This window comes from Aotus nancymaae, unplaced genomic scaffold (genome assembly GCF_030222135.1).
Source record: "Aotus nancymaae isolate 86718 unplaced genomic scaffold, 86718_ANA_hifiasm-v0.15.2.pri h1tg000010l, whole genome shotgun sequence".
Lineage (NCBI taxonomy): Eukaryota > Metazoa > Chordata > Mammalia > Primates > Aotidae > Aotus > Aotus nancymaae.
Genome location: NW_026988421.1, coordinates 61,843,968 through 61,871,278, shown reverse-complemented (window position 1 = coordinate 61,871,278; position 27,311 = coordinate 61,843,968). Strand labels below are relative to the sequence as shown.

Genomic DNA, 27,311 nt, shown 5'->3' with positions numbered 1-27,311 from the left:
GCGGCCTTCCCCGGGCTCCCTCGGGCCCTGCGCAGCCCCTCACCCCTCGCCCAGTGCCCCTCGGCGGCCGGGCTCCTCTCTCCTCCTGCTCCTGCGCCCCAAACTCCGCATTCCCAGGAGCCCTTAGCTTCCTCCGGGTCCAGCCTCGCCCGGGGCCAGCCGCTGAGCCCAGCGTCCCTCCTCCTTCCCTTCCTCATTGCCCTCGATGCCCCCGGCCCCTCGCTGGCCTCAGGAATTTGACCACTTCTTTAGCAGCCCCCCTTTAATCTCCCAAAGCAGCAAGTTGGGCGCATGGATTTACAAATTTGTTTTTGCAGGAGGTGGGTCGGCTATCGGGGGTGCGCCCGCAGGGGCTCGGGGGAGAGGCAGGGGTGGTTCTCTCTGGCCCCTGCACTGCCCCGGTGGCGCGTTTTGTTTCCAGACCCCGGAGCCCCCAAACAATAATGCCATAGCCATGGCGGGCTCACCTGGTGCTGCGCCGCCTGCTTCGGGCGCCCGGTGCCCTCTGCGCGCCCCTCCCCGGGCGCAGGTTCGGCCCGCGCGGCGCCGGTGCCGGGCAGGACTCTTTGCCTTTCTTTGGGTTCTATCTGTGCGTGTCAATGGCGGCAAGCGGCAGTTCTCTGGGCCGCGGATAGTAGCGGGGGGGAGGAGGAGGAGGGAGAAGGGATTGCTCCTTCTCCACATAACCACCTCTAGGAGGAGTCGCTCAGCCTCATCCCCCGCCAGCCCAGGCTCCGCGACGGGTCCGGGGCTTTCGGTGGGGCTTGATGAGCTATTGTCCTTCAGGAGCATTAATGGTGAAACCGCGCGGCCTCCCCGTACTTGGCCGATCTGTGGGAAGCGAGGAGGGCCGCTTGCTAAGATGAAGCTTTCCCCAGAGCTGGGCACAGACGCGCTATGTTCACGATCCAGTCTCCTGTTAGCAGGATCCACCTTTGGTGGGAGAAGGTGGCGTGGGCGTTCATCTGACAGCTCTGGGGAGAGCCTTAGAAGGGGAAAGCGAAAAATGCCACCTTCTATATTTTTATGTCCTTAAATAATAACAAGTACATTAATGTTTGTGTCCACCACTGGGAAGAGAGCATAGGGCGGCCACAGCCACAAGAACTGAGAATTTATATCCATGCCTGTAGGCTTTTTAGAAATTAAGACCGATTTAGAATCCAGTGTTGCATAATATTTGGAGAGGCAGATGTATGTTTTGGTGGATGAGACTGTGTGTATGGGCATAATTTTTAATTGGGTTGCTTTACAGGGTGTTAATTTGTAATATCCCAACGGGTATTTAGATGAGCGCGAGGCTGTTGTCTTCAGGACCAGTTTTTATCAGTTTCTAGAAAATGCATCTTTATGGGGGTGTGGTGGATACTATCCGGTGTGATAACGGGGATTAGCGGTTCCTGTGCTCCTACTGGAAGCCAGTCTCGGCTTTGTATTGTGAGATGTTGGCCAGGGCTCCATGGCTGGAGGGGAGTCAAAAGAATGTGTTTATTTCAGTGGGAAATGCTAACTTGCTGTGGACCATCCAGGATTCCTCTGATTTCTCCTTCAGTCAAAGGATTGTGAGAGGCAACATTTTGATCTCTGCCAAAAAGAGAAACCGGTGAAAACAGAATTCTCCAGCCTTGGCCAAATGGATGATTTTTAAAGCTGTTACATTTGGTAACATTTGTGTATATTTGCTGGTACAAACCTGTAGCTATTTAGGCAGCGAGGACTTTGGGGTGACTGAAAGCCTCCCAGTGCCTGAGTGGGAAGAACCCATGCCCATCACCCACTAGTTAATCATGGTTATTGCTGGCATTTATAGATAGCGAGTTAGGTTTAGAACATGTGCGTTTTAAAGTGTGTTTGCTGAGAAATCAGCCATCTTTCTCTCTGACTTCCTACAAATCATGCGTATATCATCAGCATATAAATAAAACTCTATTTCAGTCTCCTATGGCTTCTCAAACTCCTCTAGACTCAACAGTCTCTGTTTCTTGGGGCTTCCTTTACTCTTTTCCTATGCCTTTCACACCCTCTGTGTATGACTCCCGGTTCTTTGTCTTGGAAGGTATTTTCCAGGTCGGATATCCAGTCAGGATGGTCCTCTTTCCCCAAGATGTATGTTTAAAGGGTTTCACATGGTGCCCTGGAACATCCCATAATGATGTCCTTTCCCACTCCTAGAGAAAGTGCCTATCTCTCTTCTTATACATTCAGGTGTCTATTCTTCACCAGAAATAACCTTCAGGCCAACATTCAAGAGAGTTCAGGAGTTTTCTGCGAGTGCTTGAAAAATACCCGTACTCTGTCATCCAGTCAGCCAGGCTGACTGAAATATAGTTGAATAATTCATCAGTAGATATTAGATTCACATTCTCCCTGTAATTTCCCAATAAAAGTGGCATATGTGGTCATTTTTATGTGAATTTTATATAACAATTCATCCTAGCATTTTGTTATGTGCTATCCTGAGAGAAGCCGAACCTAGGAAATTTACCAGTCAAGATTCTCCCATTTCATACTGGTTGGTTTCTTCAGACAGATGATGCTGTCACAACTCAGAAAATCAAGGAGAGTGTCAGCTTCATAATACTCTGGTTCTTAGAATAAAAGGGTCTTAGAATTCACCTAGTCCAAACCTTTGTTGTAGGAAGAAATCTGGTATTTGGATGGGTGAAGTGACTTAGCCATGGCCACGCAGGACATTAGTGGGAGATCCTCCAATGCATGTCTAGATACCCAGTCAATGCAGCTTCTACCAATTCCAAACTTTTCAGGATGTACAAGGGACAAATATGCCACTTAATATGCAGATCTAATTGAATTATGTATGTTTAATACTGAACATTTAACACATAAAAATTTGACACTGAGATGGTGTCATATAATATTATATAAAATTAAAATACATTTAAAGTAGTCAACATGATCATAAGTTGATGAGTAATCTAGAGTTCTGCAGTGGCTGTAGCTTGGGGAATCCTGACAAGCTGAATAATAAAGGATGATAAGACCTTACACTTACTGAATGTTTACTACGTGCACTGTACTAAGCACTTTATCCTTACTAACTTACTTAACCCTTTCAACACTTGTATGGGATAAGCACTATTTTCTCCTTTTTACAGACTAACTGAGGCAGGGAGTGGATGAGAAACTTTCCCACAGTTATAGAGTCAGGAAGTGGCAGGTCCATGCCCTTAATCAATGCCTTAATCTGAAGGTGGTGAAGTGCATTTGCTTTAAGCAAAGGAATTTTGCACTCAGTCACATGATCTGAGTCTAAGTGGGGGAGCCCCTCGGGCCCCTCCCAATAAATGTCCTCAAGGAGTCAGCAAACAGCCTAATTACAGGAGGGTTGGTTGATTACAGTTGCACTGAAAACATTTTCTTAACCCTTGACCTGTATGTGTGCATAATATTATGAATACAGGTATTGATTGTGAGCTGGCTCCAGTACAACAAAGATGTCTTTAATAATTTTATTGAGATGCAGGATGAAGTGCTTCTCCATTTAGAGACAGGCATGTAGCATAATTTAGAGATGAAAAAAAAATCAAAAGTATCGTCATCCAACCAGATTTGTGTCCTTTTGGGTTGCTAGTAATTTATCCACAAAATCATCTATTTCAAAAATAGCTTCATTGATTTGCCCCCAAAACCTTTTTCTTTTTCATGACCCAAATTTGTGATGTTATATAAATTCAGTGAACTTTTATTTTCCATGATTAGTTATAAACTAGTTTATGATGCATATTATAATTTGTGATCATTTTACTCTTCTAGGATCTTAGTAATTTCCTGACTTTGCCTCTTCTAGAAGTACTACATGCATGCAGGTATGTATTTATGTCTGTATGTTAAGTATATGTGTAAGATTTGTAGATCTGAATTGATTTTATTTGGAAATTTCAGATCTTCTTTGAAATAACCTGAGATTCCCTGGGAGTATCATAGAAACAGATGGAAATCATTGGTTTATGTCCTTCTTTGGATGTAAGTTAGGAACTCTAGACACTGTATTAATTTTATCAAGGCACCAACTGGTATAACCTAAATAGCAACGTGGGAGCTTGAGGTTATGAATGCAGACAAAGCACCAGGCTAAACAGTATTCCACCATGGGAAAGGATAAACACAGCTTCCAAAAGGTACCTTATAGCTAGGAACATGCTAGGCAATTTGACACACAATTTTTTTTTTAAACTGGAAACTTGTAAAGTCTTTCTGTTGTTATATTTTGAATAGTGAACATGATTGATGTGAAACTTCTATTTCCTTGATCACAACTGATGACTTTAGGATCTTAATCATGTGTGGAGGGGAAATAATGTCCTTAAAGAAAGGACACACAGGCAGTCATTAGGCCAACAAAGACTGCACTTAGAATTTCTCGATAAAATGAATGTCTTGGTCTCCTAACAAAAGAAACATTTTACTAGTCCTGGTTCTTAAAAACAATAACAAACTATGTCTTTTTTGATACTAAGACCTGACCATTTGGTTCTGGGAAAGGGGATTTTCTTGAGTGGGTATGTGTGTGTTTAGATGCATACTTAGGTATATACATTTATATATGAATCAAGAAATATTTGATGCATATGTTACATGTGTATACTTTGTAAAATGAGTAATGACTGAGATTCCAGTTTGCTCAGAGTAAGGACTGGTTTGGATTTTAAAGGAATTTACCGAACGTTTAGCATTTAACCGATGAACTATATTGTAAAAGAAAATGAAGTGTTTCAGGTTTTTAAGGCAAATACACTGTCAGCCCCAATTATGCAAAGTTGTGGTTAGGAAAATAAGGCACGTGGTGTCATTACATTTAATGGAAACAGAGCCCAGGGCTAAGGGGAGTGTGCCAGTTGGTAACTTGCTCTGATTGGTAATGGAGTTCTCTGGGAGATCATCCTGTTACCTCCAGGCAGAGTTCTTTGCAACAATTGTGATGGGAAGTGGCAGCAAGCATCCAGAGAGTTTGGACTTTAGCATCTGTGTTGGCAGATCTGTGCAATGTGACCTCACACCTAAACAAAATTGCTCTTTACAGTTTAGGCCCAGTCTGGAGAATGGGGGCATTGATTTTCCAAATCCACAAATGCAGAATACCATAGTGAAACTATAATTTATTTATACAAATGGTGTGTTTTTACAAAGGCCATCTGTCAGTTGACTCTCTGATCTAAAACAAATCTGTTTGTTCCCCCAGAAGAAATAACATGTCTGTTGAAAAAAGATTTATGGACGACAGGCTGCCCGATCCACCAGCCATTGGTATAATAGTAACTATTTATGATATATTTACTTCTAAAGGAGTGCCGCGAGTGGAAACTATTACTTGTAAAGTATGGTAATTAATTTTTCATTACTTCAAAGCCAAGAAATGGAGCCCACTTGCATTTATTAAGATTGCTGCATGAGAAACGTGTTTCTTCTGGGGAAAAAAAATCTAAGTAAAGCATTCATAGAGCTGTGGCTCTGTGATAACTTACTGTTCTGATTGGGTAGATATGAGCCCATGGAGTTGATCTCAAGCTTTTGATTATTTTCTGGAGGACAAGGGGACAAATCACTCTTCAATGACCATGGCTACTTTAGGCACACGGATGGCCCTCATTAAAAATTAGAATTTTCTATCAATACTAAAAGAAAAGAAGATTTTAGGCTAGGAGAAATAGAAATGGAAAAGAAGGGAAGGCTCCCTGCCCTATCTCCACCTCTCCCTAGCCCCCAACCCCTGCCACAAAGGAGATACTCAAACTATCTATTTATTCCTGGAATCCCACCCCCAGCTTTATTGAGGTATAATTGACAGATAAAATTGTATAGTATACCCTCTATATCTATGCGTTTTGTATCCATGGATTCAACCAACCATGGTTTGAAAATGTAGTTAGGCCTGTAATAGTTGCATCTGTGCTGAACTTGTAAGGGACTTTTTCCTTGTCATTATTCCCTAAACAATACAGTATTACAGCTATTTACATACAATTTGCATTATATTAGGTATTATAAGTAATCAAGAGATAATTTAAAGTATATGGGAAGATGGGCATAGGTTACATGCAAATACAGACCATTTTATATAAGAGACTTGAGCATCCTCGGATTTGGTGTCTGCAGAAGTTTCTGGAACCAATCCCCTGTGGATACTGAGGGACAACTGTACGCATTTAAGGGATACAGTGCGATGCTTTCATATACATATATGTTGTGAAATGATTGTCACAATCATTAACACATTGGTTGCTTTACATAGTTACCATTGTGTGTGTGTGTTGAGGACATTTAAGACCTACTCTCTCAGCAAACTTCAAGTATACCATACGATATTATTAACTCTAGTCACCATGTTGTACATTAGATCCCCAGAACATGTTCCTCTTATAACTGAAAGTTTTTTCTCTTTGACCAACATCTTTTCATTTCCCTCAATTCCCAGCGCTTGGAAACCACCATTCTACTCTGTTTCTTTGAATTTGACCTTTCTAGATTCCACATGTGAGTGAGCTTATACATTTCTCTTTCCTATCTGACTTGTTTCACTTAGCATAATGCTCTCAAGTCCATCCGTGTTGTCACCAATGGCAGGATTTCCTTCTTTTTAATGACTATATAATGGCAAAAACTGCAATTACTTTTGCACCAACCTAATATAACCACACACACATACACCCACACACCCACACACACATTTTTTTAATCCATTAATTCATCATTGGACACTGAAGTTGTTCCTATGTCCTGGCTATAGTGAATAATGTGGCAATGACCATAGAAGTGCAGATATAATCTGAAGCTACTGTTTTCACTTTGTTAGGGTATACACCCAGAGGATGGGTTGCTAGACCATAAGATAGTTCTATTTTCAATATTTTGGGGAACCTCCATACTGTCTTCTATTCTGGCCCTATCAAATTTCATTTTCACCAATAGCATACAGGGTCCCTTTTCTCCATATCCTTGTCAATGCTTTTAATCTTGTCTTTTTGATAACCACTAGCCTAACAGATGTGAGGTGGTATCTCTTTGTAGTTTTGATCGGCATTTCCCTGACAACTAGCGATGCTAAGCACCTTTCATGTACCTGTTGGCCATTTGTCCCTCTTTGGAACAATGTCTATTCAGGTCATTTGCCCCTTTTTAAATGAGGTTTTTTGTTTGTTTGTTTGTTTGTTTGCTATTGAGTTGTATGAAAAGTTCCTGATTATTTTGGATATTAAATCCTAATGAGATATATGGTTTGCAAATATTTTCCCCATTTCATAAGTTACCTTTTCATTTTGTTGATTGTTCCTTTGCTGTGCAGAAGATTTTTAGTTTGATGCCATTCCATTTGTTTATTTATTTTTTGTTGCCTCTGCTTTTGGGGTTATATCCAAAAAAATCATTTCTTATACATGTGTTCAAGGAGCTTTTTCCTAGGATTATTCTACATGTTTACAGTTCAGGTCTTACATATAAGTCTTTAATCTATTTCAAGTTAATTTTTGTGAGTGGTGTAAGATAGAAGCTCAATTTCATTCTTTTGCATGTGGATATCCAGTTTTTCCTACACCATTTATTGAAGAGATTGTCCTTCCCCTCATTGTGTATTCTGGGCACTTTTGTTAAAGATTAGTTTACTGTACTAAGTATTTAATTATTTATTTTGGAATATTTGTTTTTGAATGGGACTTAATATTTCTCCAGTACATATTCTCTTCCAGAGGCTTGGCTAGGTCACAGGAGAGGTACAAAAACCCATGCTTTCTTCTCTCTGGAAACTTGCAGTCTACCTGATAACTCAGGGCTTGGTGATAGGTGGACAAATCCCCTTGCAGTTGTCATGAAAAGTGGTTAACAAGAGTCAGTAGTTCTCTCCAAGCATCTTTGTTAACACTTATTTTTACACTTTGCTTTTCTGAAGCATTCTTAAGACCAGCTAAACCCGGTTTCTTCCTTAGATGTTTTATTATATTTGCTTTTTATTTATTTTTGCCTTTAAAATATTTAAAAACATAAGTAATACTTGAACATGGTACAAAGGTAGACAGTCCAAGGGGCTCTTTCTCTTATGTCTCTGTATTAGGTCATTCTTGGATTGCTATTAAGAAATACCTGAGGATGGGTAATTTATAAAGAAAAGAGATTGCAGTATTTATAATAGCAAAGATTTGGAACCAACCCAAATGCCCATCAATGATAGACTAGATAAAGAAAGTGTGGCACATATACACCCTGGAATGCTATGCAGCCATAAAAAAGAATGAGTTCACGTCCTTTGCAGTGACATGGATGAAGCTGGAAGCCATCATTCTCAGCAAACTAACACGGGAACAGAAATCCAAATACTGCATGTTCTCACTCATAAATGGGAGTTGAACAATAACACCTGGACATAGGGAGGGGAACATCAAACACCAGGGCCTGTTGGGGAATGGGAGAGGGGAGAGGAGAGGGAGAGCATTAGGATAAATACCTAATGCATTTGGAGCTTAAAACCTAGAGGGCAAGTTGATAGGTGCAGCAAACCACCATGGCACATGTATACCTATGGAACAAACCTGCATGTTCTACACATGTATCCCAGAACTTAAGGTAAAATAAAAAATAAAAGATTTAACTGGCTCATGGTTCTACAGGCTATACAAGCATGGAGCCCACATCGCTTTGCTTCTGGGAAGGCCTCAGGGAGCTTTCACTCCTGGCAGAAGGTGAAGCAGGCGCTCATGTATCACATGGCAAAAGCAGGAGCAAGAGAGGGTGGGGAGGTGCCACACACTTGTAAACGACCAGATCTCATGAGAACTCACTCACTATCTTGAAGACAGCACCAGGCCATGAAGGACCTGCCCTAAGGCCCAAACACCTCTCACCAGGTCCCACCTCTTGCACTGGGGATTACAGTTCAACATGAGATTTGGGAAGGGACAAATATCCAAACTATATCAGTCTCCCAGGCAGCCAGTTGTCCTTTTTAAGGTGACCAAAGTTCGCAGTTTCTTCTATGTTCTGAGCGCATATTTTTCTCCCATATTTCTCCCTGTGAACAGAGGTCTTATTTTTCTTCTCTGGGGGATTTTGGGGGAGTCTTAAGATTTGAATCCCTCAAGAGACAGATTCTAAGACAGCATATTTACTTCCTTTCTGTGAGGTCTCAGGCAAAAGAGTGGATAGAGAGGCTCAGAGTACTTGGTGAAGGTATGGTGTGGGATCTCCTGCCAGGGATGCAAAATGAAAAATCTCCATGTCCAGATCTAGAAATCCTGCCAAGTACCTGCCAACCCATGGCATAAATTGAAGCTCATATGAGGCGCCACCCAGGGACACAGCTGATACTGAAATACGTTTTAGGTCTCAGGCTTATAGTTCTCAAGATAAGAGGACCCTTCCTTTCTTCCTAATACATCTTTGTGAATGCCCAAGTGCAATTCTGCTTTATTTTTCAAAAATGCCTCCCAGTAGTGGTGCCAGAGATGAAGTAGCACTGTCCAGGATGCCCATTTTATGGACAAGTCTCAGGACAGTTGGACTAAGCCTGTGGGCCCCCAAGCTCCCTGCTGCAAAAAGCGTCAGAAATGATGTGATGGATGCTGGCTGGGATCACATCCAAAGTCATGTCTACCTGGGACCTTTGAAGCATGGGGTTCACAGGCAGGGTCATCTGTATCTGGAGTACTGCTCTCTAGTTTGGGCTGCCAACCTTTCTATCTGGGGTCTGGGCCTCAGCTCAGCCCTTGGGGGATCTGAGGGTGGTAAGCCAGGGCATTCACTGCCCTGGAGCTGCAGGGACAGGAGATTGATGTGGCTAAGGCACCCTGGGAGCATGGGTTTCAGAAATAATGGGGATGGGAGGCAGCTAATGGCTTCCTGCAGCCATTCAGCTGTGGCTTCTCCATATTTACTGCAGATATGGGTCTCAGCAACTTCTCTACCTCCACCCTGTTTCTACTTTTCATACAGGATTTTCTATCTCTATTCCTGGGCCTCCACACACCACTGCCCACCTCACAGAATTGGTCTTTTGGTTTTATTTGGGTTCGGGAAGAGTATTCAGATGAGAGAGGAGAGAGTTCACATTAAAGGAAGCTCAGCCATTCACACCTTTGCTACCATATAGGTCCCTGCCTCCCTCCTTTCCCTCCCTCCCTCCCTCCCTCCCTCCCTCCCTCCCTCCCTCCCTCCCTCCCTCCCTCCTTCCTTCCTTCCTTCCTTCCTTCCTTCCTTCCTTCCCATTATTAGGGCTCTTGGACACTTAAAGGTCCACTGAGATCTGTTAGGACTTTTGGAAGATACTAAGTGTCTGAAATATTGAGTATATGTGGATTTCTGTTGAAAAGATCCATCTTATGCTTTCTTTTGGCAGGTTCTTAAAGGGATTTCCACTACTTGAGGTAGCTAATCATTCCATCTTCTTGTCTTTCCCCAGGCTCCCATTGTGTGTGTGTGTGTGTGTGTGTGTGTGTGTGTGTGTGTGTGTGTGTGTTTGAGAAGGAGTCTTACTCTGTCACCCAGGCTGGAGTGCAGTGCCTCACTGCAACCTCCTTCTGTGTTCAAGTGATTCTCCTGCCTCAGCCTCCCAAGTAGCTGCAACAACAGGCGCACACCATCACGCCCAGCAAATTTTTGTATTTTTAGTAGAGATGGGGTTTTGCCATACTGGCCAGGCTGGTTCGAACACTTGACTTCAGGTGATCCACCTGCCTCGGCCTCCCAGAGTGCTAGGATTACAGGCATGAGCCATCATGCCTAGCCTTTCCAGGCTCCCATTCTTACTGGCAGAGCCCTAGTTCCTTTGTTATGTGCTCTGAGAAACTTCATTCCTCCCTTTACAGCAGAGATGGATGAATTTTTTCCATAAAGGGCCAGATTGTGAATATTTTAGACTTGTGAGCCAAGAGGCAAAATTATGTAAGTTCTTCTATTACAAGAGAAGAAAAATTTCTACCATTTTACCATTTTGATTAATAAAATTCTAAATATAATAATAATAATGAGTACAATTTTTTTTGTTATACAGGCCTATTAATGAGAAGAATGGAGTCCTATTTTAGGGGTTATAGCATTTTTCTTAATTGGAAGTCAAATTTATTGTTTGCTATCATCAAAACTGATCAGAAATGTTCATTATTGTTGATCAGTCAGGAAATTTGGTATAACATATCTCTTAATTAGAAGTCAAATTTAGTGTTCACTATCATCAAAACTGATCATAAATGTTCATCTATTAATGTTGACCAGTAATGAATTTTGTATATTAAATTTTTAAAAATAAAATGTGAATTTTACCTAATATTTATGTGTCATCAAATATTATTTGTTTTTTTTTCTATTTTTAATTAATTTTTAATTATTTTTGGAGACAGGGTCTTGCTTTGTCACCCAGGCTGGAATGCAGTGGCATGATCATGGCTCACTGCAGCTTTGACCTCCTGGACTCAAGTGATCCTCCCACCTCAGCCCCCTGAGTAGCTGGGACCATAGGCATGGCCATGTAGTATACTATACTTCCCATTTTGTCCAACATTTGTTTTTCCTGAAAATAATAATTGCCTTTTCTGCCCTATGGCTTAACTGTCTTTGTGCTTTTTGGCAAATCCTGTTCACAACCTCCCAGGCCATGTAATGCTAGAGATAACTTTGCCTAGTAATATTGCTACACTGCTGCCATACAACTGTGCATGGGTGATGCCTGTCATTTTCGATATAACTGTGAACAGTGTAGCAAGATGGAGCTGTGGTGTGGTATGAAATTGTACCCCTGACCTAGATGTTAGATCCTGCAACTTACGCAAGGTGGTTTTGCAATCATGTATAGTAATGATGTTGAAGTTTCAGGGTGACCAGACTAGAAGCAGGAGAGACATTGCAAGTGCCCCTTTAGGCTTCCTGCAGGATGTCACTGTAGGCAAGTAGAAGGTCTTCACCACCTTGAGCATACCTCCTGTGAGGACCTGGAGATTTGAGGAGCCACCCTCATTCCTTATCCCAAACAACTGACATCTTTCTTTCCTTCATTCCTGGCAGCATATCCTTTCACAGCTTGCTACAGTGAAATGTTGCTTATATTAGTTGTTTGTTTGTTTTTTGAGACAAGTCTCCTTCTGTCACCCAAGCTGGAGTGCAGTGGTGCAATCTCAACTCACTGCAACCTTGGTCTCCTGGGTTCGAGCAATTTGCCTGCCTTGGCCTCCCAAAGTGATGGGATTATAGGCATGAGCCACCGCGACTGGCCCCAAATCATGCTCTTAAAGGCAAGAGGAATATGACAATAGAGGTGAGCTAGCCTCAACCATGCAGAAGAGAATGGCATCCTGGGAAGGCTGAGCACCAAAAGGGTAGGATTATGAGTTTTCAACATTGAGGGGGTACCCTACTGGCCTTGACTTTTTTTTTTTTTTAAAGAGATAGCGTCTTGCTATGTTGTTCAGGCTGCCCTAGACCTCCTGGCCTCCAGCAATTCTCCCACCCTGCCTCCCAAAGTGCTGGGATTACAAGTGTGAACCACTGTGCCTGGCCACCTTGGCCTTCTAATGCTTCTTGTCATATGGAAGAGAAGTACAACTCAATTTTATTTCATTCATTATCAGTAGAATCTGCAACCTGACTAATCCATTACATGAGATTAATCTGCCATGGTTTACTGGAGGAGATCCTTCATTACATGTAGAATAAACATTTCTTGTCTTTTTCACATAAGGAAAATAAAAGCCTCCGAAATGATAAACAGTGGAGGAAGAAACACGTCTCTCAGTTGGATGAATAGGTGAGCTCTTGACATGCTCCCATACTTCCAATTTATTTTAGTTTTATTTGCATGGTTCATGGAAGGAAGAATGAGCTTAGAAACTAAAGACTCAGTTGTAGTTTTGGCTCTTCCACTGTGTGACCTTGGGCAACTAATAGACTCTCTCTGAGTCTGAGTTTTATTATCTATAAAATGATAATAGCTATCTCTTAACCAGAGGGGGGTTGTATACCAAATTCTGCTTTTGTAATAATGTCTTTAAATATTTGCTTTACAATGAATCTAAAATTAATCATTAAAATGAATGATATTTATTTTACTTAAAATGAATGGCATTTAATATATAAACTTACATGTATTATAAAAATACTGATGGGCCGGGTGCAGTGGCTCATGCCTGTAATTCCAGCACTTTGAGAAGCTGAGGTGAATAGATCACTTGAGTTCAGAAGTTCGAGGTAAGCCAGGGCAACACAGGGAAACCCCATCTCTATAAAAAAAAAGAAAACAAAATAAAAAATATTGATAGCTGTTATTTATTATACATGCTCCATGTGTCAGGACCTGCAAAGCACTTTAATAATGGTAGTGATGCTGATGTTATAAGTTGTTATTGCATACTTGCTGTATGCTGTATACCGCACTAACTGCTTTATGTATATTAGCTTATATACTTCTTACATCAATCCCTTATGATGTTCTGTTATTAAGACCACTTTACAGGGAGGAAAGTGAGACCTGCAGTGGTTATGTGATTTGTCTAAGACAATGATTCATATCCATGTGCAGGCTGACTTTATGCTGCTATGTTGCTTTCTCTTCACCTTTTATAAAATGGTTTATATTACTTAAAAACATTTTTTTAAGAGACAGAGTCTTGTTATGTTGCCCCATGATAGAGTGCAGTGGTGCAATCGTGGCTCACTGCAGCCTCGAATTCCTGGGCTCAAGCTATTCTCCCACCTCAGCCTCCCGAGTGGCTAGGCTACAGGCTGTATTTCTTTTTAAATAAAAAATTTATCATGAAAATCGGCAGGTAAGATTAGGGAATCATAAACTGGACCTTCAACAAAATTTGCCTCTAACTTGAAACTTACTGTTTTGAAACCTTGGCCATGACAACTTAGAGTCATGGAAGGGATGTAGGGTCATCCAGTTTAACCCCTACCCAGTGTGGAAATTCCATCTGTGATAACCTGGAAAGATGGTCACCCTCCTCTGTTTTAACACCTCACTGGCTGAGCTTTCACTGCTTTTTTAGTGCCTATGCCACTGTTGGAAAATCTCAACAATGTTGGTTTTCAAATTCAAGCCCCTGTGTTTCTTGCTGCCTTTGCAAAGTTAAAACCATCAAGTGGTAGCAAATCTCTCCCTGGCTCTCATCCCTCTTTCTTCTTTGTCCCCCAGCCCCTTTGATAGAAAATTCCATGAAGAGAATGGCATTCAAGTTGAATGTGGAAGGCTGCATGGGATTTCAGTAGGTGGAGATGGGAGAAGGCAGGATGAGTCAGAGGCTGGAAGTTGTCCAGGTGGGGGTGTGGCCGGTATGCCAGCCTAGCAGTTTGTTCAGTGCCTGAGAATGGGTTCACAAGAAGGTATCTTTGGAATGGCAGGCTGAGGACTTAATATGGGAAATTGTGAATAGACTCCAAAGTGATTCAACTAAGAATTTTTGCAATTGTGCTTTATGTTGAGAAGTTAACACAGCCCAATTGCCTTATTTACACAGGCTTATTTTCATAAAAAGGTACTTGCTGTGGTCCGAATGTTTGTATTCCCCAGAATTCATATGTTGAAACCTAACCTCCAATGCAATAGTACTAAAAGAGGTGGGGTTTTTAGGAGGTGATTAGATCATAAGGATGGAGCCCTCATCAATGGGATTAGTGCCCTAATGAAGAAGGCTGGAGGAAGCTTGTCTTCTGCCATATGAGGATGCAGCAAGAAGGTGCTATCTCTGATGAGTAAGCCCTCACCAGACACTGAAGCTTGTGGCACCTTGATATTAGACATCCTAGCCTCCAGAACTGTGAACAATACATTTCTATTGTTTATAAATTACCTAGTCTAAGGTACAGTCATGCCCCCATATCTGTGGATTCTGCATCTGTGGATTCAAGTAACCATGGATCAAAAATATTTGGAAAAATGGTTGCATCTGTACTGAACATGTACAGAATTTTCTTGTCATTATTCCCTAGACAACACAGTATCATGACCATTTACATAGCATTTAAATTGTATTTGGTTTTATAAGTAATCTAGAGACAATTTAAATTACATGAAAGGATGTGTGTAGGCTATATGCAAATACTATACCATTTTATAGCAGGGACTTGAGCAGCACCAAGTTTTGGTATCCACAGGAGGTTCTGGAACCAGTCCGCCATGGATATCAAGGGATGAGTGCATTTTGTTATAGCTGCTCAAAAGGACTAAGACAATACTCTTCCAAGAGGCATGTTAAGTAGATTTACTGATGAGCTGATGAGTTATCTGTACAAGGTTGCAGCAGCCGTCCCTTGCGTCAGGTTTTGTCAGGAGGTGTGCTGCCTGTCTCTCTGATTGTTCATTTCTTCTAGCTCATTTCATGAGAGTATTCTTCACTTCGTTTTGTGTTGCTGATCATGAAATTGAATGTTTCCCATTATATGCCAGGTGAGCAAGAAGAACCTTACTTAGAGCCAGAGGGGAAGGTCACAATTAAGTTCTTTAAGAACTTTCAAAAAGACATCCCTGAAGAATGGCTATGACAGCTGCTGCTCATTGAGATTAGGAACCATTGGCTTGAAACCAGCTAGTGCTGAACAGCGGGACTTCCTGCTCTGCTCCAGTGTTTATTTCATTCCACAGTGGCTGCCGAAATGCAGCCTCTAGGAATCCTGCTTTAAATGTGCCCCTGGAGATCCTGGGCTATTAAGGGTTATTGCTAGTGGTCCTCTGTCTGGGAAATGATTCCGGTTCTACATTATACATCTTTGAGTTGGCTTAAAGCACTGCATATGTTAATACAAAGTGTTGCAGTGATGTATATGTTTGTTCTGGAAACCGATATAGTCATTTTTCAGGAAAATTATGTTGGGGATATTGTGGCCCATAACCCAAAGAAGCAAATGTTCACCCATCAGATTTTTTCTTTTTAGAATAAACTCTTAAAGTAACTCTCACGTGTACATGTTTCTACTTTCCAAGCAGAATGAACATCCAGATAAGCTTTAGCTCACACCGATATACCCTTAAAATGGTTATATCTATTAATGATTCAGTTAAATTAATAGCCCCCCAATGCCTCTTTTGGAACTATTTTCAATTTTATTTTTTTAATTTATTGTTTCTTTCTTTATTTGTAGAGATAGGGTCTTGCTTTGTTGCCCAGGCTAGTCTCAAACTCCTGGCTTCAAGAGATCCTTCTGCTTCAGCCTCCCAAAGTGCTGGGATTATAGGTGTTAGCCACTGCACCAGCCTAAAATTTTCTTATACTGTTTAAAGGTTAGATAAAATCCTAATTTTTGAATTTTGTTAACATGAAAGAGACCTTGAATTATATATACTTAGAATACGTGACATCCCATGTACCATACTACACTTCTTTTCACATTTGTAAATTAAAAAAAAAATCAATAATCAAGCGAGGCATTCTTACCCCCCTCTCCCTTTGCTAATCTTTAGAATGCATGTGGTGTTTTTTTGGGAACTATAACAGGGCTGGTATTCTATATGGCTAGCCTTACTTGACCCAACCCTAGCCATTCACAAACAATGGATATTCATGGTATATTTTTCACTTTCCTGCTTGCTCTCTGAGGAATTAATCATGCAGTAGGCTATGTCTTTATCAGGTCCTCTGATTTCTAGTTAAACCTGGTATTTTCCTTGTGGTGATATTCCCTCCTTTGAGATTCAGCCTTTTGCTGATGCTAAAGGTTTGTGGCAGTCTTCATTTAGGCTTGTTCTTATTTTTGGATACAGCTAATGTAGGCATAAGGTTTCTGTCAGATGAAATTTAGAGGCACTCTATATTTCTGTTTAGAATATTAAAAAACAGGGCTGTTTCTACAGCATTTGTAAATGCAGCACCTCCTTGCTAACAAAACAATCACAAGATCCTCTGAACCATGCAGTCTCCCAAAGAAATCTCCAGGGTAGCAGATTGCAAACTCTGGCTTTGAGATAACTGTTCTTCACCTCCCATCTCTCTGCTAAAGATTATTATCAGCTAGAACAAGAAGTTCTTTAAAAGTGTAATTGTAGCTGCTTTTATTTTGATTCGGTACATAAAATTTTAATTATTTAATTATTATTATTATTATTTTAGAGATAAGGTCTTGCTCTGTTGCCCAGGCTGGAGTGCAGTGGTGCAATCATAGCTCTCTGCAACCTTGAGTTCCTGGGATCAAGCGATCTTAACTCAGCCTCCTGAGAAACTGAGACTACAAGCATGTACTACTGCATCTGGCTAATATTTTTATTTTTATTTTTTGAGATGGAGTCTCACTGTGTTACTCAGGCTGGAGTGCAGTGGTGCAATCTCGGTTTACTACAATCTCCACCTCCCAGGTTCAAGAAATTCTCCTGCCTCAGCCTCCCGAGTAGCTAGGATTACAGACATGCACCACCATGTCCAGCTAATTTTTAATATATTTTTTAGTAGAGACGGGGTTTCCCCATGTTGGCCAGGCTGGTCTTGAATTCCTGACCTCAAGTGATCTGCCTGCCTCGGTCTCCCAGAGTGCTGGGATTACAGGCATGAGCCACCGCACCCAGCCAATATTTTTATTTTTTGTAGAGATGGGGTCTCATTTGTTGCCCAGGCTGGTCTCAAAGTTCTGGCTTCAAGTGATCTTCCCACCTTGGCTTCCCAAGGTGCTGAAATTAGAGGCATAAGCTACTGTGCCTACTGTACACAATTAAAAAGAAACGCCCATAAGTTCCTAAATTCTAGTTGCTAGCACATACCACAGAACAATGCTGTTAGGGATGGGAAGGACTGATGTAAAAATGAAAGCAAAGAAGCCAAGGTAGTGAAGTGAATGCAAAGGTATAAATTTTGTTCCCAGGGAAACATATACAATGAAAGTATTTTCATTGAGAATATTTGTTTTTACTTATTTTTCCTCATTACAAGAGTCAATAATATTTATATAGGCATTTTGGAGAAAATAGAAAAGTAGTCTTCATCCTCAGTCTCAATACCCATGTAATAACTACTGTTAATCTTATTTCATATCCTTTCTGTATTTTTTTTTTACACATCTATATAGTTCACAAAAAAAGTATGGCTTAACATGAGTTATCACAAGATGAACACACTTGTAACCAATACCCACAAGGTGAACACATTTGTAACCAACACCCACATAAAGAAATAGAATGTTGTCAACCATTCCAGGAAGTCCTGAATCTGCCCTATCACCAGCTCAAACCATCTGACTTCCCACACAAGTAATCACTGCTTTGACTTTTATCATAGGTTAACATTTTATCATTTATAACTTCTACATATGTTATAGGCCCTGTCATACATTGTTATTATTTTTTCTTTAAACTGTCACTTATCTCTTAAAGAGATTTTTAAAAACCACTTTTATGTTTACCCACGTATTAACTGTTTCTAGTGGTCTTCATTTCTTTGTATTGATCAGATTTCTGTTATAACTGTATTTGTGCCAGAAGGACTTTAACATTTCCTGAAGTGCAGGTCTATAGCTACAGTTTTCTATACCTGAAAAAGTCTTTATTTCACTTTTGTTTTTGTAAGATTTTTGCTGGGTATAAAATTACAGGATGATAGTTTTTTTTCCTCCTCTAGTACTTAAAAATTGTTGTTTCATTGTCTGCTGGGTTGTATTATTTTCAAGATATATTTATTATCAAGAAGTCAGTTGTATTCTTATCTTTGTTTCTTTTCCTTGTATAACATTTTATCTCTCTCACTGGTGTTAAGCAATTTGACTATGATATGCCTTGGCAGAGTTTCTTGTGCTTTGGGTTCATTGAGCTTTTTGGATTTGTGAGTTCAGTATTGTGACCAAACTTGAAAAAATTTCAGCCATTATTTCTTTAAAAAATGTTTTAAAAATCTCTTATGTTGTAGTTTTCATCTCTAGAAATTCATTTGGAACTTTATAAAAGGTTTATCTTTCATATCTCTATATGCTCAATCTTCCTTCTGCCTCATTGAATATATGGACTATAATTATAATTGTTTTATGTCCTTATCTTCTAATTCTATCATGTTTTGGTGTCATTTTCTCTATCTACTCATTATGGAAACAGTTTAATTATTTTGATGCTTGGTTTTAAGCTTTGTTAGGGGTATCAGACCAGCCTTTGTTCTAGGGCTGATTTTGCCTCACTACTCAATGCCTCATGAATTTTGAGGTTGTCCACCTTGGTAGATAAGACTATGGACTTTTTCTGGTTCTGTGCAAGCTCCAGAAATGTTTATCTTTCTTATTTTGAGTGATTCTTTTCCAAGCTTTGTGTAGTTTCCTTACAGACACGAGCTGATGAATACTCAATGGGTGCCCCATGCACATCTCTGGAGCTCTCTCTGGGCACCTCTCTCCTCACCAGTACTTTGCTTGGTGGACCCTAGCCACAGGACCTCCATGAACTCCCAGCTTTGCCTTCTCAACTCAGGGAGACTGTTGGGTCCCCCTTCTCTGTGTTCTGGCCTGAATATTCTCTCCAGGGAGTAAGCTGGAGCAATTTTAGAACTCACATCATTTGTTACCCCTCTCTCAGGGATCACTTATTTGAAGCCAGATACCCAATGTCTGAAAACAGAGATTTGTGGTTTTTTCCACATATTTGATCTAGTATTTTAGTTCTTTTGGGCAGGAGAGTAATCTGGTCCTCGTGTTACATCCTTATCAGAAGTAGAAGTCTTTATCCTGACTTTTACAGTGATTACTTCCTTATGTCACTTTATAGTTTTTTTTTTTTTTTTTTTTTTTTTTTTTTTCCTGAGACAGAGTCTTGCTCTGTCAGCCAGGCTGGAGTGCAGTGGTGCAGTCTTGGCTCATCTCAACCTCCACCTCCCGGGTTTAAGCAATTCTGCCTCAGCCTTCCAAGTAGCTGGGATTACAGGCGTCCACCACTGCGCCTGGCTAATTTTTGTATTTTTAGTAGAGATGGGGTTTTGCCATGTTGGTCAGGCCAGTTTTGAACTCCTAACCTCAGGTGATTCACCTGCCTCGGCCTCCCAAAGTGCTGGGATTACAGGCGTGAGCCACCACACCCGGCTTTCTTTGTAATTTTATCACCTCAGTGTACATTTTTAGACTCTATGGTTTAGTCTTGCCTACTAAAAATTATTATATATCTTTTAAGTCTCTCAATATACAGAATCCTTCTCCACCCCTTTGTTTTTCTTTCATTTTATCTATTGAAGAATTATGTACCGTTTGACCTATAGTTTCCCACTGTCTGGAATTTGCTGATGCACATTTGTGGTGCAGTTCAACACATTGTTCCAGTCTTTTGTATTTCTTGCAAATGAGCAGCTGAATTCAGAGGTTTGATCAGACTTGGGTTCAATACCTTTGGCAGGACTGCAGGGCTGCTGTGCTCTTTCATCAGGAGGCATATAATTTCTGATTGTCTCTCTTTTTGTAATACTAGCAGCCATTAATTCTACATGCCTACATTTATTAATTCATTGGGGAGTGCAAAATGATGGTATTTGAATTTTTAAATTTTTTCATTTATTAGATAGAGTACCTTTATAAAGAGACACATATCCTCGTTAGTATTTGATTACCCGTGGTACGGTTTATACGGAAAGGCAGAATAAATGCTCCATTTAAGAAAATGAATTGGTTTCATATCAGTCTCTCAAGATTACCCATTAGTTTTTTAAAAATCATTTTAAATATCATTATTAACTAATTGATTGATGGGTTTTAATCAATTGCAATTATTATCCTTTAGAAGCTCAAATTGTCCCATCTCTGGGTGACGGGAACCTCTTCAAGTTGACACTGAGTTCTTGTTACACCTTAGTAACTTGGTAACTCCCTCTTATCCAATATAAGAAGATGCTCCAGGCCCATCTTCCATATTTTCTGCCCCATATCAGGAATCAACAATTTCCCCAAGAGGTCTTAGCTTTATTTAGTGGAAAATAGTATTTCAACAAATCTGGGTGCTAGGGGTAATCAGCGCTATTAGGTTGGTCATCATCTTCAGGCTCCTTTAGTGAACAGAACTAAGATGTTATATGTATGTGTACGTACGTTTTTTCTTTGAAAAGAAAATACATTTGGGAAACCAAGGTGGTTGGTGCCTGAGCTCAGGAGTTCAAGATCAGCCTGGGCAACATGGAGAAACCCTGTTTCTACTTAGTACAAAAAATTAGCCAGGCGTGGTGGTGTGTGCCTGTAATCCCAGCTACTTGGGAGGCTGAGGCAGGAGAATCGCTGGAACCTGGAGCGAGACTCCATCTTAAAAACCAACCAAACAAACAGAATAATAAAATACAGTTACACATCACTTAAATGATGGGATACATTCTGAGAAATGAGTTGTTAGGCAATTTCATCACTGTGTGAACATCACAGAGTGTACTTACACAAACCTAGATGGTATAGCCTAGGTTTGGACATATCACATACCTAGACTATGTGATATGGACGCATGTCTAGGTCGTATGATATGTCCTAATACTCCTGAGCTGCAAACCTATACAATATGGTACTGTACTGAGTACTGTAGGCGGTAAGGTTTCTGTATCTAGACATAGAAAAAGTACAGTAGAAATATGATATGAAACTCCATTATAATCTCCTGGGACAATCGTTACACATGTGGTCTGTTGTTGACCAAAACATTGTTATGTAGTGCATGACTGTATCTTATAAGTTCAGATTGATACATCTAATTCATAACCACAGTTATAAAATTCAACCTCTTCTATATCACATTTGCACCTCCTTTCTTTTACACCAAGAATCTTGTTTCTTAAGAACATAGACATGATAGAATTCGAATATGTCATAATTAATAATTTACTTCATCCCATGTTTACATTAAATAATCTCAGAGTAATAGTAATACCACTGTCACAAATATTATTACTGAAAGCAGTTAAAATACATTTTTGTGGCCAGGCGCGGTGTCTCACGCCTGTAATCCCAGCACTTTGGGAGGCTGAGGCAGGTGGATCATGAGGTCAGGAGTTAGAGACCAATGTAGTGAAACCCCGTCTCTACAAAAATAAGCCGGGTGTGGTGGCACACACCTGCAGTCCCAGCTACTGGAGGCTGAAGCAGGAGAATCGTTTCAACCTGGGAGACGGAGATTGCAGTGAGCTGAGACCATGCCATTGCACTCCAGCCTGGGTGACAGAGTGAGACTCCATCTGAAAAAAAAAAAAAATTTTTTTTTTGCATACTATATCCTTATTCTACTCCCATTTAAGAATAATTATCTACATTGTTTGAACACCAGCCATTGCATACTATAATCTCCTTTTAGCTCTCATTTAGCTTAGTTATGTAACTAATACTGTAACTACATATTTATGTAACTAATACTGTAACTGCATGTTTATTACTCATCACCAGTCTTTATTTTAAATGTTTCTTTAGTCATTTTGCATGGCTGAAGCTCATTCTGTAGTATATTTCTCTAAAAGGGCTCATGAGACCAGCATTCCCTATTTTTTTGCATATGTTAATAACAGTTTATGCCCTTTGCCCTTGAATGTCAGTTTTACTGCATATAAAATCCTTGGCTTGCATTTTCTTTCTATGAGTATCTTAAATATGTGCTTCAGGATAATCTAATTTTCTTTCTCTTACAACTCATTCACTGTTTGTTTGTATGTCAAAGGATTTTTCTTTTTTTCTTTAAAGTCTAGTAATTTTATTTGAAAATTTTGTGATATTGGTCATTCTGGGTCAATATTCTCAGGTACATGGTTTTTGTTTGTTTCTTTGTTTTTTGGATATTTTTGTTGTTGTTTTTGAGACAGGGTCTTGCTCTGTCACCCAGGCTCGAGTGCAGTGGCATGGTCTCGGCTTTCTGCAACTCTGCATCCCAGGCTCAAGCAAGCCTCCCACCTCAGCCTCCTGAGTAGCTGGGACCACAGGCATGCACCATCATGTGTGGCTCTTTTTTGTATTTTTGCAGAGACAGGGTTTCACCATGTTGACCAGGCTGGTTTTCAACTCCTGGACTCAAGTGATCTTCTCACCTCAGCCTCCTAAAGTGCTGGGATTACAGGTATGAGCCATCATGCCTGGCCTACATGGTGTGTTAATTTTTTTTTTTAATTTTAAAATATTACTGGCGCATAATAGTTATATATGTTCATGGGGCACATGTGATGTCCTGATGCAGGTATACATTGCGTAGCAATCACATCAGAGTAATTGGGGTATCCATTACCTTAGCATTTATTGTTTCTTTGTGTTAGGAACATTTCAATTCTACTCTTTTAGTTATTTTTAAGTACACAATAATTTATTATTGACTATAATCACCCTGTTGTACTATCAACTACTAGATCTTATTCATTTTATCTAACTTTTTTTTTTGCACCCAACATGGCATGTTATTTTAAAATGTAGTTTCAGAACTTTTATTTTAAATTTTGAAGGAAGTTTTCTTAACTTATAGTATTTTGGCATTTGTTTTGTTCTTAATTTTCTTCTTTGGAGACTCCTATTAGCCATATTTTGAGTCTTCTTTGACTGTCTTCAATATTTGTTAGTTTCTCTCTCGTCATTTAAATCATTTGAAAATTTCTTTTAAAAATAGACTTTATTAAAACTTTTATTATTTATAAATTTCAATAGGTTTTCTGGGGACAAGTGGTGTTTGGTTACATGAATAAGTTCTTTAGTGGTGATTTCAGAGATTTTGGTGCACCCATCACTCGAGCAGTGTACACTGTACCCAATGTGTAGTCATTTTTGTTTATCCCTCACCCTCTTCTCACCCTTCCCTCCAAATCCCCAAAGTCTATTGTATCATTCTTATGCCTTTGAGTCCTCATAGCTTAGCTCCCACTTAAGAGTGAGAACATACGATGCTTGGTTTTCCATTCCTGATTTACTTCACTTAGAATAATGGCTTCCAATTCCATCCAGTTTGCTGCAAATTATTTAATTCCTTCTCATGACTGAGTAGTAGTTCATGGTGTGTGTGTGTGTGTGTTTGTGTATATATATATATATTTGTGTATATATTTAAGTGTATATACATACACACACACACACAACATTTTCTTTATCCACTCATTAATAGACATTTGGGCTGCTTCCATATTTTTGCAATTGTGAAATGTGCTGTTATAAACATGCATGTGCAAGTATCCTATTCCATATAATGACTTCTTTTCCTCTGGGTAGGATTGCTGGATCAAATGGTACATCTACTTTTAGTTCTTTAAGTAATCTCCACACTTTTTTCCATAGTGGTTGTACTAGTTTACATTCCCAACCTTGTGTTCCCTTTTTACCACATTCACACCAACATTTATTATTTCTTAATTTTTTGATTATGGCCATTATTACAGGAATAAGGTGGTATTTCATTGTGGTTTTGATTTGCAATTCCCTGATCATTAGTGATGTTGAGCATTTTTTTTCCATATGTTTGTTGGCCGTTAGTATGTGTTCTTTTGAGGATTGTCTATTCCTATCCTTAGCCCATTTTTTTGATAGAATTCTTTGTTTTTTCTTGCTGATTTGAGTTCCTTGTAGATTCTGGATATAGTCCTTTGTCAGATGTAAAAATTTAGCCCTTTGTCAGATGTATAGATTGTGAAGATTTTCTCCCACTCTACAGGTTGTCTGTTTACTCTGTCGATTATCTCTTTTGCTGCACAGAAGCTTTTTAGTTTAATTAAGTTCCATCTACTTATCTTTCTGTTTGTGTTTGCTTTTGGCTTCTTGGTCATGAAATCTTTGCCTAAGCCAATGTCTAGAAGGGTTTTTTCAATGTTATCTTCTAGAACTTTTATGGTTTCATGCCTTAGATGTAAGTATTTGCTCCATCTTCATGATTTTATATAAGGTGAGAGATGAGGATCCACTTTCATTCTTCTACATGTCTTGCCAATTATCCCAGCACCATTTTTAAAATAGGGTGTCCTTTCCCCACTTTACATTTTTGTTTGCTTTGTCAAAGATCAGTTGGCTATAAGTATTTGGCTTTATTTCTGGGTTCTCTATGGTGTTCCATTGATCTATGTGCCATTTTTATACCAGTACCATGCTGTTTTGGTGACTATGGCCTTATAATATAGTTTGAAGTTGGGTAATGTGATGCCTCCTCATTTGTTCTTTTTGCCAAGTCTTACTTTGGCTATGTGGGCTCTATCTTGGTTCCATGTGAATTTTAGGATCATTTTTTCTAGTTATGTGAAGAATGATGGTGGTATTTTGATAAGACTTGCACTGAATTTGTAGATTCAGTAAGCAGTATGGTTATTTTCAGAATTTTGATTCTACCCAACCAAGAGCATGGGATTTGTAGTTTTCTTTGTAGATGTCTTTCATCTCTTTGGTTAGGTATATTCCTAAGTATTTTATTTTTTCGAGTCCTTAATTTGATTCTCAGCTTGATTGCTGTTGGTGTATAGTAATGATATTGATTTTTGTACATCAATTTTGTATCCTGAAACTTTACTGAATTCATTTATCCGTCCTAGAAGCTGTTTGAATGAGTCTCTAGGGTTTTCTAGGTATGTAATTGTATCATCGATGAACAGCAACAGTTTGACTTCCTCTTTACTGATTTGGATGCCCTTTATTTCTTTCTCTTTTTGGTTGTTCTAGCTAGGACTTCCAGTAGTACATTGAATAAAAGTGGTGAAAGTGGGCATCCTTGTCTTGTTTCAGTTCTCAGAGGGAATACTTTAAACTTTTCCCCATTCAGTATAATGTTGGCTGTGGGTTTGTCATAGATGGCTTTTATTACCTTAAGGTATATCCCTTGTATGCCAAATTTACTGAGGATTTTTGTCATAAAGTGATGCTGGATTTTGTCAAAAGCTTTTTCTGTGTCTATTGAGATGATCATGTGGTTTTTGTTTTTAATTCTGTTTATATGGTGTATCACATTTATCAACTTGCATATGTTAAACCATCCCTGCATCCCTGGTATAAAACCCACTTGATCATGGTGTATAATCTTTTTGATATGCTGTTGTATTTGGTTAGCCAGTATTTTGTTGAGGATTTTTTGCATCTGTGTTCATCAGGGATATTGGTCTTTAGTTTTTTGTTGTTGTTGTATGGCCTTTACTGGTTTTGGTATTAAGGTGATACTGGCTTCATAGAATGATTTAGGGAGGATTCCTTCTTTCTCTGTCTTTTGGAATAGTATCAATAAGATGAGTACCGTTTGGGGATCCAAGATGGCTGATTAGGAGCAGCTCAGGATTGCAGCTCCCAGTGAAACTGTGGAGGGTGAGTGGACGCGGCATTTCCAGGTGGATTTTTATTGCCCACAGACCAGGAGATTCCCAGGCGGAGGAGCCCCATGGGTCGCCAGCATAGCTGGTTTGACGGCCCAGCTGTTTTGCCGGCACCCCAGCGTGGCGGTTCTCCGTACAAAATACACGGGTCTGGGTGCTGTTTTAGCTGGCAATTGGAGCTCCAGGAAGGCAGAGTCACCCATTCATCTGATTAAAAAGGGGACTGAGACAGGGAGCCAGGCCAGGAGATTCCCGGGCAAAAAAGCACTATGAATCTCAGCGCCACTGTTTCAGCCAGCACGGTGGGTCGCCACATGGGAAATCACACAGATCCCGGCGCCTTTGCAACAGGCAACTGGAACACCTGGGAGACAGTCAGCCGTTCAACTAAAAAAGAAAAAGGCTCTGAGGCAGGGAGCTAGGTGATCAGGCTCGACTGGTCCCACCCCCACAAAAAAACAGCAATTGGAAACACTCTGGATTGAGAGTTTCACAGCAAGCACAGCTGAACCTGGGATGGTCCAGCTCTGTTGGGGAGGGGCATCGGCCATTACCGAGGCAGTCCACCACTACGGAGGTAGTTTGCCATTGCTGAGGCAACCCGCCATTGCTGAGTCAGGCTGCCATTACAGAGAGAGTCTGCCATTATAGAGGTGGGCTGCCATTGCCGAGGCAGTTCTAACTACACCCGTATAAACAGGACTGCAGGGAAGTTACATGGCAGCTGGGTGGAGCCCACAGCAGCTCAGCAAAGCCTCTGCAGGCAGACAGTGACTAGGCTGCCTCCTTGCTGGGCAGGGCAGCCCTGAAAAAAGGCAGCAGCACAACAGAAACTCATAAATAAAGCCCTAACTCACTGGGACAGGACACCTGGGGGGAAAAAAAAGAGGGGGGGTTTATGAGTTCTGCTGCAGCAGACTAAAACTTATCTGCCCAGCAGCTCTGAATGAACAATGGAGCTCACAGCTCAGCACTTGAGCTCCTATAAAGGACAGACTGTCTCCTCAAGCAGCTCCCTGACCCCCGTATATCCAAAGAGTCACCTCATAAAGGAGAGCTCAGACTGGCATCTGGTGGGTATCCTTCCTGGGACAAAGATAGCAGAAGAAGAAACTGGCAGCAACCCTTACTGTTCTGCAGCCAATGCAGGTGATCCCC

The 27,311-nt window shown here is 40.3% G+C and overlaps 1 protein-coding gene and 1 long non-coding RNA gene across 5 annotated transcripts in view; one reads left to right on the top strand and one right to left on the bottom strand.

Annotated features, from left to right (window-relative positions):
• The window catches only part of LOC105722660 (core histone macro-H2A.2), a 59,277-nt gene extending 58,376 nt beyond the window's left edge, over positions 1-901 (bottom strand). The window contains exon 1 of the mRNA XM_021676346.2: positions 468-901. The gene's annotated coding sequence lies outside the window, so the exon portion shown is untranslated. The remainder of the gene's footprint in view (positions 1-467) is intronic.
• The window catches only part of LOC135274013 (uncharacterized), a 141,931-nt gene that overhangs the window by 1,571 nt on the left and 113,049 nt on the right, over positions 1-27,311 (top strand). For 2 of the 4 annotated variants that reach the window (XR_010341806.1, XR_010341807.1), the window contains exons 1-2: positions 233-320; positions 3,775-3,827. This is a non-coding gene — a long non-coding RNA (uncharacterized LOC135274013). Of the gene's footprint in view, positions 1-232; positions 321-3,774; positions 3,828-27,311 lie in introns of those variants that run through there. The other 2 variants (XR_010341808.1, XR_010341805.1) reach the window with 1 other exon arrangement.